General features: G+C 40.1%; 1 non-coding gene across 1 annotated transcript; it reads left to right on the forward strand.

Moving 5' to 3' along the window:
• Positions 1-9,897: 9,897 nt before the first annotated feature.
• Positions 9,898-10,001, forward strand: LOC122550394 (U6 spliceosomal RNA). The gene has a single exon (XR_006311842.1). It is a non-coding gene; the product is annotated as a U6 spliceosomal RNA (small nuclear RNA).
• Positions 10,002-10,486: the final 485 nt, after the last annotated feature.

Raw genomic sequence — 10,486 nt, forward strand, 5'->3', positions numbered from 1 at the left:
GTAACTACAGAAGTATTCACTGTCCAGACGTTTCCAGCTGAAGTTGAGCTAACATATGCCAAAGACACAATTCAAGAGCCTTTTGTCACAAATCCAATTATTTGAGATTGTGAATAATTATTTGGTTACTTACCTACTAACTGGGTCAAATCTCCCGCAAATTACGTCTCCTTTAAATAGAAACACTTGTCATCAATACAACATTTATTACACTAACAGAGGTTATCTTGCCTGCTCAAATTTCTCAGATGCTGGCAGCATATAATAGAGTTTCAAATATATAATGAGGTAATATTAATGCACAAGTATTTGCAGGACTCTTTTGTGGTGAGTCTCTAAGGGATAGCTAGAGAATAAGACCTCAAAAATAACTGAAAGTAGAAGCGATGATGAATGAGAAAAAAAACTGTAGTCCTGGAATGCTTGTTTATAAACCTGCTGCAAAATCCTGCTTCTCGAAGCAGCTTTCATTAAAGCTTATATATACCAGCAACCTGTGAATGCTTTTGCCAATCAGGCACATAGTGTAAAATCTATTGGCTGAATGATGCATTGCATTGGTGTTTCCTACAATTCTTCGTCCATGAGTTGTAAATAAAATGCCTTCAGATTAATAACAATTTTAACAGGTATTTAGCCAGTGAATACTCTGTGAATAATCCACCTAAAGCAAATCGAGTCACTTTGAACTTTGAAGCAAAAATTAAATTTATCTAAGGACTGGATAATGACTTCACAACACCCATTAGTCTAATGCATTAATGTGTCTTCAGTAATCTCTTTAAATCTGTAAAAAGAAATAAGCTGCACTGGCACCAGAAATGTTAGCACATAATACTTAAAGACAATTAGATTAGATTAGATTAGATTAGATTTAGATTAGATTACTTACAGTGTGGAAAGAGGCCCTTCGGCCCAACAAGTCCACACCGACCTGCCGAAGCGCAACCCACCCATTCCCCTACATTTACCCCTTTTACCTAACACTACGGGCAATTTAGCATGGCCAATTCACCTGACCTGCACATTTTTGGACTGTGGGAGGAAACCGGAGCACCCGGAGGAAACCCACGCAGACACGGGGAGAACGTGGGCGGCACGGTGGCACAGTGGTTAGCACTGCTGCCTCACAGAGCCTGAGACCCGGGTTCACTTCCCGCCTCAGGCGACTGACTGTGTGGAGTTTGCACGTTCTCCCCGTGTCTGCGTGGGTTTCCTCCGGGTGCTCCGGTTTCCTCCCACAGTCACAAAGATGTGCAGGGTCAGGTGAATTGGCCATGCTAAATTGCCCGTAGTGTTAGGTAACGGGTAAATGTAGGGGTATGGGTGGGTTTCGCTTCGGCGGGTCGGTGTGGACTTGTTGGGCCGAAGGGCCTGTTTCCACACTGTAATGTAATGTAATCTAATCTAATCTAATCTAATCTAATCTAATCTAATCTAAAAAACGTGCAAACTCCACACAGTCAGTCGCCTGAGGCGGGAATTGAACCCGGGTCTCTGGCCAACAGTATTGCCAACAGTAATTTCTGATTTATATGTAAATTTCGAAATCTTCACTTGAAGGCCAGCAGGAGCATCTGATTTAACCTTTTACATTCCCTCTTGCTGTCTGTGTATATGCACTACAGGTACACAATCCTTTAACCGACTACCTCGGGGCCTGTTGTTTCTCAGATTTCAGAATTTTTCGGATTTCAGAATAAATGACATTTTCACAGTGAAATTTAGAAAAATCGCCGAACAGCAGACCCACGTGTGACTAGTACGGGAGCTGAGATACAATTGATGCCTGCTAGTGCTGGGCCATGCTGTCTTGTCACATCTGAGTGACGTGGTTCAAGTGGGTATAGAGTTGGGTCACCTGTTCGCACGCCAAACAACCTTGTAATACTGAAAAACATTTCACGCAATAAACTTTGGATTTCAGAGCTTTTTGGATTTCAGAATTTCAGATAAAGAATTGTGTACCTGTATTATCTTCCTGCAGTTTCTGAATATAATAGAGTAGGGTGAATAAATCAAAACTAAGTAGGATCAACAATTTTTTTTTGATTAAAAACAATTAAACCTCATTGAAGTTCCTCCTGCTGATATGTTCAGAAAAAAATCTTAATGTAAATTTAATGCAAATAATCTTATTTTGTAGCAATTGACTTTATTCACTAAAATCACCCAAAGATTGATTTTTAGCCCAAGTACCTTAATGTCTCAATGTGAACTTGCTTGATGTTGAGGTGGTGGAAACAGAAGGCAACAATTATATTAAAAGAGTGGGCTAATTTGAATTCCTGTACAGGAGATATGGGAATGTTGGAAATCACAGTTGGAACTAAAACAGTCCTGGTACTCTTGACCCATAAATAGTGTGGCGAATGCACCATTCTAACTTGAACATGTCCACTTCAAACCTTAACAGAGTTGGAACTTAAGGAACGGAGAATTGGGTTATATACTTGCTACTAGTCTCAGATTTATTCTCTATCCACCATCAACACGAGACAGCTGGGAAACCTATTAGCGAAAGGGAGTGAGGGCTTCTGTATACAAGACATGACTATTTTCCCAGCTTATCAGCCAGGAGGAGAAGGTGTGAATCCCCCTGGTTGCCCTAGCTGACCTGTCAACTTTCCTATCGATTGTACTTCCCTCACCCTGTAAAAAGTGGTAGATAAGCCTATTACCCTCACCAACAAAATAACTAGCATTCAGGGAAGTGGTTCTCATCTCACATTTCCTCTTGCTGATTAAAAAAAATCAACAGTGTTGTTGTATTTACTGGAAGAAGAAATACAATTATTATTAAATATAAGGCATGCATTGGCTGCCAGTAAAACTTTCGAGAATACTTCAACATATATCGATAAACAATTGAAATTTCCCTGCAAAATAGATCATAGAATTTTCCATAAATTACCAACCCCTACTTTGACAGCATTGTCCTGGTAGTTATGGCAGAACACTGAAATGTTATAATTCCAGCAGGTCATCTGGAACATATATTTCAATTGCAGTTCTTGGCTATCCTGCTGCTATCTGTCAGTGAGTAACTGGCGTTGCTTTCTACTCATAAAGATTAGCTTTGCACAATGCACAAGCCTTTACAACATCTGAAATTCCTTCCTTAGTTTTAATGGAGCCTAAAAGAATGATTTGAAGTAGTTCTGGAGTTATAATCTGTGGCAGTGCTTAGCATAACAGTCTAATATTACTGTCAATTACTTCAGTGCATGAAGGCTTTACATATATATCAGACATTCTTTTGTTTGTCTATTTAAAAAGTTCATTGTGCTCTTTAAAATAAATTGGGTAATACCTGTACTAAAACAGCAGAAAATGTAATTTGAAAGCATTCGACATTCATATGCTGATATTGCCAACAATTTTGAGTATATTTATCATTTCGTAAAAAGTAACAGTGGTACTATATGTGACATACAAGAAATATTTAAAGGTTCTACCAGAAATGTTTTTAGTGTGGCACCCCGATTGCTATACTTTTTGTGGACATTGTTCGTGAATTTTGCTGATGTGATAGATGTGAATTCTTTGTAAATGAACAGCACGAAAATGTGCTGTTGCATGCTCTTAATCTGAGTCTAACTGGGCAATGAGCCATGGATGCAGGGAGGCTGTGTGCAATGAATAAGGATGGGACAAGATTACATCAGAAGTACAGAATTACTGAAACTGGTCATCTAAATGTCATTGTGAGCGAAGAAGTAAGATTTTACGATATACAGGCTATCTCATGTCTCCATATGGGCCTTAAAGCTCAAAGCCACTGTTATAGACTTTGACATTCTCCAATGTCTAATTGCAAATTGGTTGCTTGTTTTACGTAATTCCCAACTTGAATTTAATGGAAATCAAAATTGTGTGAAAACCAACTTCTGATTTACTACAACCCATTCTTTAGTTGCACATAGATTTAAAGTTTATCTCATAATGCTGAGCCTAGGATAAGGATAAGAACATAATAAGGCCCAATACATGTAGTTTCCAGTAGATCCATTATGTCACACCATGTTCCCAAATCTTTTTTTATATGACTGTCTCATTGGTAAAGTTTTATTGAATAGAATGCAAAAGTGACTCAGGCCAATACATACACTTTTAAAACTTAGTAATAGCAATGTCAGTTCGGTAATACCTAACAGGTAAAGTATATCCCTATTTTAGTATTGCGTGATCCAGACCAGAATGCTCCAGATGTCATTAATTATCTGCAGTAAGTAATTAGATCCTAACTGTAATGTCAGTTGGTCCAAAATTGGTAACAAGGATCCTGTCAGCCAAAGTGGAGAAAAGTCCTGCTACCCAATGACATCTGCTGGAACATCAGCCTGATAGGATGTCAGGTGAGAACAGGATCAAGAGCAGTTTTGCTGCCTTTGGCAGTGAGGTAACCTGCTGACACTTTCTGCATTACCACTTTGGCTGAGGTTTCAGAAGGCTGCCAGGAGACAATCATAAACCTGACTGGTTTTCGGTGGTGTGGAAAATAAAATGGAAAAAGTTAAATGGCTCGTCGATGCTATAGATTTTGCATTTATTGTTCGCTATAATGACTAGACATTCACATGCAGTCGATTCTTTTTTTTAAGTTTTTACAGGAATCTGGTGATTACTAAATGATCAATCTTTAAAGATTAACTAGTCAAGGGACGCTTGCTTTGTTTTCCTACGCAAATAATTATGTTGAATAATCATTGGTTCATAAGTCGTAAGATATAGGAGTAGAATTAGGCCATTTGGCCCACTGAGTCTGGTCCACCATTTAATCATGGCTGATATGTTTCTCAACCCCATTCTCCTGCCTTCTTCCTGTAACCCTTGATCTCCTTACTAATCAAGAACCTATCTATCTCTGTCTTAAATATACTGAATGACTTGACTTCCACAGCTGTCTGTGGCAATGAATTCCACAGATTCACTACCCTCTGGCTGAAGAAAATCCTCCTTATCTCAGTTCCAAAGGGTCATCCCTCACTCTGAGGTCATGTCCTTGGGTCTAGTCTCTCCTGCCAGTGGGGAAACATCTTCTCCATATCTACTCTATCTTAGTCTGTCAGTATTCTGCAAGTTTCAGCAAGATCCTCCCCTTAATCTTCTGACCTGCACTGACTACATACCTAGAGTCCTCAACTGCTCCTCATTCAACAAGCCCTTTATCCCTGGGATCATTCTTGTAAACCTCCCCTGATCCTCCTCCAATGCCAACATATCCTTCTTTAAATATGGATCCCAAAACGACTCACAATATTCCAAACATGGTCTGACCAGACCGTTGTATATCCTCAGCAATACATCTCTGCTCTTCTATTCCAGCCCTCTCGAAATGAATGCTATCATTGCTTTTGCCTTCCTAACTGCCAGCTGAACATACACGTTAAGAGAATCCTGAAATAAGACTCCCAAGTCCCTTTATGTGTCAGATTTCCAAAGCCTTTCTTGGTTGAGAGAATATTCAATTGTGTTTGTTTCTGAACAAAGTTCACAGTTCTGAGTTCACACTTTCCCATATTGTATTCCATCTGCTACTTCTTTGGCCACTCACCTAGCCTGTCCGAGTCCTTCTGCAGCCTTCCCACTTCCTCAACACTAACAGTCCCTCCACCTATCTTTCTGTCATCTGAAAACGTAGCATAAATGCCCTTAGATTCTTCGTCTGGATCATCAATGTGTCATATAAATTGTTCTGGCCCAAACACTAACACCGGTGGAATTCCATTCGTCACTGGCTGCCATCCTGAAAAAGACCCTTTATCTCCACTCTCTGCCTTCTGCCAGTCAGCCAAAATCCATACCGTCCTCTTAATACCATCGGCTCTTATCTTATTCAGCATCCTCCTGTGTGACATTATCAAAGGCCTTCTGGAATTCCAAATCGATCATGTCCACTGGCTCTTCATTGTCGAACTTGTTTGTTATCTCCTCAAGGACATCAAAAAAACTAACAGATTTGTCAGGCACAACCTCCCCTTGACGAAGCCATGTTGACTTGGCCCTATGTTATCATGCACTTCCAAGTGCTCTGCAATCTCATACTTAATAATAGACTTTAACATCTTAGCAATGACTAAGGTCAGGCTAATTTTTTTTATTGTTCCTGTCATCTGCCTCCCTCCCTTCTTAAACAATTTTTCAGTCCTTCTGGGACCCTCCCTGACTCCAGAGATTTCTGAAGGATCACCATCAATGCTTCTACAATCTCCTCAGCTATCCCTGTCAGAACTTGGGGGTGTAGTCCAACTCCTCACAGTGATTTTTCCACCTTCAGACCTTTCAACTCTTCCAGCACTTTCTCCTTAAAGATGACCATCGCACTCACCTCAGGCTGCTGACTCTCTTGAAGTTCTGGTATGCTGGTGGTGCCTTCCACTGTGAAAACTGATATAAAGTACACATTGAGTTCCTCCGCCATTTAGTTTTTTCCCCATTACCACTTCTCCAGCCTCATTTTCCAGCAGTCCAATGTCAATTCTTGCCTTTCTCTTGCCTTTCAGATATCAAAAAAACTTTTGCAATCTTCTTTTATATTCCTTGCTAGTTTACCCTCCAATTTCATCTTCTACCCCCTTATTGCTTTTTAGTTATCCTCTGTTGGTTTTTAAAGGCTTCCCACTAATATTCACCAAATTGCATGGCTTTTCTTATCCTTTTGTGCCGTCCCTTGACTTCCCTTGTCAGCAATGGTTCCCCCATCCTGCCCTTAGTGTGTTCCTTCTCCCTTGGGATGAAGTTCTGCTAAGCCTTTTGAATTACTCCCAGAAACTCCTGCAATACCTGCTCCACTGTCTTTCCTTCCAATCAATTCTGGCCAGCTCCTTCCTCATATTTTTGTAGTTACCTTTACTCAATTGTAATACTATTACATCTGATTCCAGCTTCTCCCTCTCAAGTGCAGGGTGAATTCTAACATATAATGGTGACTGTTCTCTCGGGGTTCCCCCACCTTAAGCTTCATAATCCAATATGCCACATTGTACATCACCAATTCCAGATATGCATGTTGCCTAGTGGGCTCACCTTGCACTTTCACTGTAACTTCAACATGAGATAAACAGCAGATTGAGAAATAAGTTTGGAAGTGGGAATTAGGAGGGCTGTAATGGACAATAGAGTTTTTTTTGTGGCTGGAGATTTCTGGGACAGGGATATATCCTTGGATGACCTGAAGGTCTTGTAGCTGTAAAACGTTCCTCAGCTTTCTCCCAGAGTGAGGCAGCGACGCCTGTCATAAGTGTTTCCATTGAGGGACTTGAGAGTTGCTCCCATCCCACGCCCACTTCTCCACAATCAGATGTGCAGCTTTAACCTTGTGGTGTGGCAAACTGGCCTCTCTCAACCCTCAAATTTGATTGGAGGTCACTGTCAGGCAAATCCCAAATAATTACACTGAAATCAAAAACTTGTCTAGATGCTCTGGTCTCTGGATGGTTATGGACCGAGTTTGTGTTGCAGGACCTTTTAGACATCCAACTCAAGGACTCATTTTGAATTTAAAAATAGTAAATAAGAGCTAGAAATCAGAAACAAAAACAAAAACAAAAATTGCTGGAAAAACTCAAGCACGTCTGGCAACATCCATGGAGAAAAAGCAGATTTAATGTTACCCTTCTTCAGAATGGGTCTTCAGTGTTCTGAAGAACAGCCACTGGACCCAAAACATTAACATTGCTTTCTCTCCACAGATGCTGCCAGACCTGCTGAGTTTTTCCAGTAATTTCAGTTTTTGCTTCTTTTGAATTACTTGGGAAGTTTAAACTTTCAATAAACAATTTCTCTTCTGTCGAGGAGTCTTCGAGAAAATCTCCAACTCTGAAGTAGCATTTGAGATTCCAAACTGTGCAAGTGAACTTACCTTATTATTAACCAGGAAATGTTGGCAGGTGGGAACCTAATGTAATTCCTGTATAACTATACAGCATATCCCAAACCAAAATCAGTCACACTGATCACACATCCTTCCATCAAACACCTGACCACTTCCTGGCACCTCCATTCTGACTAGATTAGCTCCCAACCCAACTCATCATCTCCAAACCTGACCTAATCCCACCACCTGAATCCCCTTCTGACTCAACCTGACTAATCCTCAATCCAACTCAACTTTACCCCAACCCAACCTGACTAACCACTCCTAACCCAGTTACCTTCAACCCACCTCACTGACCTGCGAGCCTGCCCAGCTCACCCATGTACAAGTCTACCATCTGATCTACTCCTCTCATATTCCCTGCCTCTTTACCTATCTCGACCTCCTTAAACACTTACCACCTCACCATGGCTTTTCAAAGAAGCTTTGGGCCATTTGAACTTTTTACTTCTTGAAATTACAACAGCAGACCATCGAAAGGGGCAAGGCCTCTGCAACTCTCCAATTTTCTCTCTCCAAGGATTTGCTCTGAAGGATATTTCCTTGGAGGATTGCTCAAAAAGAAAATCAGAGGATGGTCAGTTTGTATTTGTTGTTTGATCAGGTTGGAAATCTAATCCTGATCAGAAGATCTGTATCAACATTTTACCTGTAATATATTAAAACATGCTAAAAATTTGCACACAATGCATTCAGACCATTTCTCATTTCTTTGCATTGGTGTAAATATTCCCCAATGCTGGAGCTACCCGACTCATTTGTCATCCCTGATTTCTTTTTTTTTGTCTCTGGATCTTCTTTGTGACTTCCTTTTAATTATCACTGCTCCTCATCCGTCTCTTGCCCTAAGTTATCCTAACCTTCTCACGCAATTCAGTCCTAATCAAGCTTTCTTACCCAGTGACAGCACCAATTTTATTGTGAGATACATCCTAATAATTAAAAAAATATATAGTTTTGTATTATTCTTTAGCTTTTAATTTCCTTCTGTTATGATGGAGTTTACAGAATACATAATTTATGGAGTACTGCTCCCGATCTTGAGTAGATCTATTTAATTTAATTAATCTGTGACAAGCCTCTGGATATGATGTCATTATGACTTTTTCCTTTTAAAAAAAGTACATTTAATTTCCTCTGTTATTTTTATTGCCTTCTTTTCATCCCTCTTTCATTTAATTCATTAACTTGTCACCGGCCAACTCCCTCTCTCTTGAGAAGATGTCTTTATTAGTTAATTTAATTTATATGAAACAATTTGTATTTAATAGCTAAATTGTGGAAAGCTGCTTCTATTAAATTAATTCAAATGTCACATGTGGAAAGCAATCTCATTAGTGTCAATTTAGATGTTATATCAACAAGAAAATATCGATTTTGAAAAGTCAGTGAAATTTACACTGATATTATTTCTGGAAATGGTGAATCTCAAGGGTCAGAGGAAATTCATTTTGACTTAGTTTCAATTTGCTCACCAGCCAATTGTCTGCAATTCTGACAAAAAGATGGAGAGGTTTTGAGGTGCCACCAACATTGCTTGTTGAACTGAGGTAGGGTGATATAAGGCACAGCTCTCTCAAATCTGTTGCTGTTATTTGTAATGCCTTACTTCTCCCACCATACTCTTTCTTCCAGAAAGAGGGAGCTTAACATTCACTAGCAGCTCGGGTTAGCTGGACATTGGCTTTAAATTTGGCAAAACCTATCTCTGGAAGTCAGCTCTGATGCTCTGACTCGTGACTCTAAATCAGTAATGTTCGGCTGTGAACGTGTTATTGTATATGATAATCGTTCTGAAAGGGTTAGCTTTGAGGATTGTCTTAAAGTCCTCCCAATCCAAAGTCATCACTGTGTTCTGACTGATGAACTGGTGAGTCAAGCCCAAGTTCTTGATGGTGACAGATATGTCTCTTCTGACTCCTGATAGTTTGCCGAATCAGTTAATGTACTCTTGCTATTATGCCATAAAACACATCATATAGTGGAAGACCAGTGTCTCTTCGCAATAAGACTCAATTATAGTTCATTCTCTCTCACTATTAATCTTGGAGCAGTACTGAGAAGGTTAGCATGATCCCTTCAAAAGGAAGGCATGCAACTTTGGGAAGTGTTCCTTATTTTTAGGTGCTCTTGTGGTACAGTGATAATGTCCCTACCTCTGAGCCTGGAGACCAAGGTTCAAGTTCACATGCCCCAGATATGTGCCATACCATCTCTCAGCAGGGTGATTAGGAAAATATCTAGAAAGGTGGATTAGGAGGTCTTATGATGTGGTCGATAATATCTTTTTTTCTGGATCAGAACTCTGGGTTTAAACCTTACAACAGGATCTGATTGCCATGGAAAGTTCTTCATAATGTGTTAAAAGGTGCTGATTATCATAGAATCCCTACAGTGTGGAAGCATGCCTTTCAGCCCATTGAGTTCATACCAACCCTCGGAAAAGCATCTCACCCAGACCCACTCTCTACCCTATCCCTGTAACTCTGCATTTTCCATGGCTAATCTGCCTAGCCTACAAATCCTGGATACATTGGGCAACTTAGCATTGCCAATCCACCTACCTGAACATCTTTGGACTGCGGGAAGAAACTGGAGCACCTGGAG

The sequence above is a fragment of the Chiloscyllium plagiosum genome, unplaced genomic scaffold (assembly GCF_037043375.1).
Source record: "Chiloscyllium plagiosum isolate Xiang-an unplaced genomic scaffold, Cpla_swu_hap1 HiC_scaffold_5, whole genome shotgun sequence".
Lineage (NCBI taxonomy): Eukaryota > Metazoa > Chordata > Chondrichthyes > Orectolobiformes > Hemiscylliidae > Chiloscyllium > Chiloscyllium plagiosum.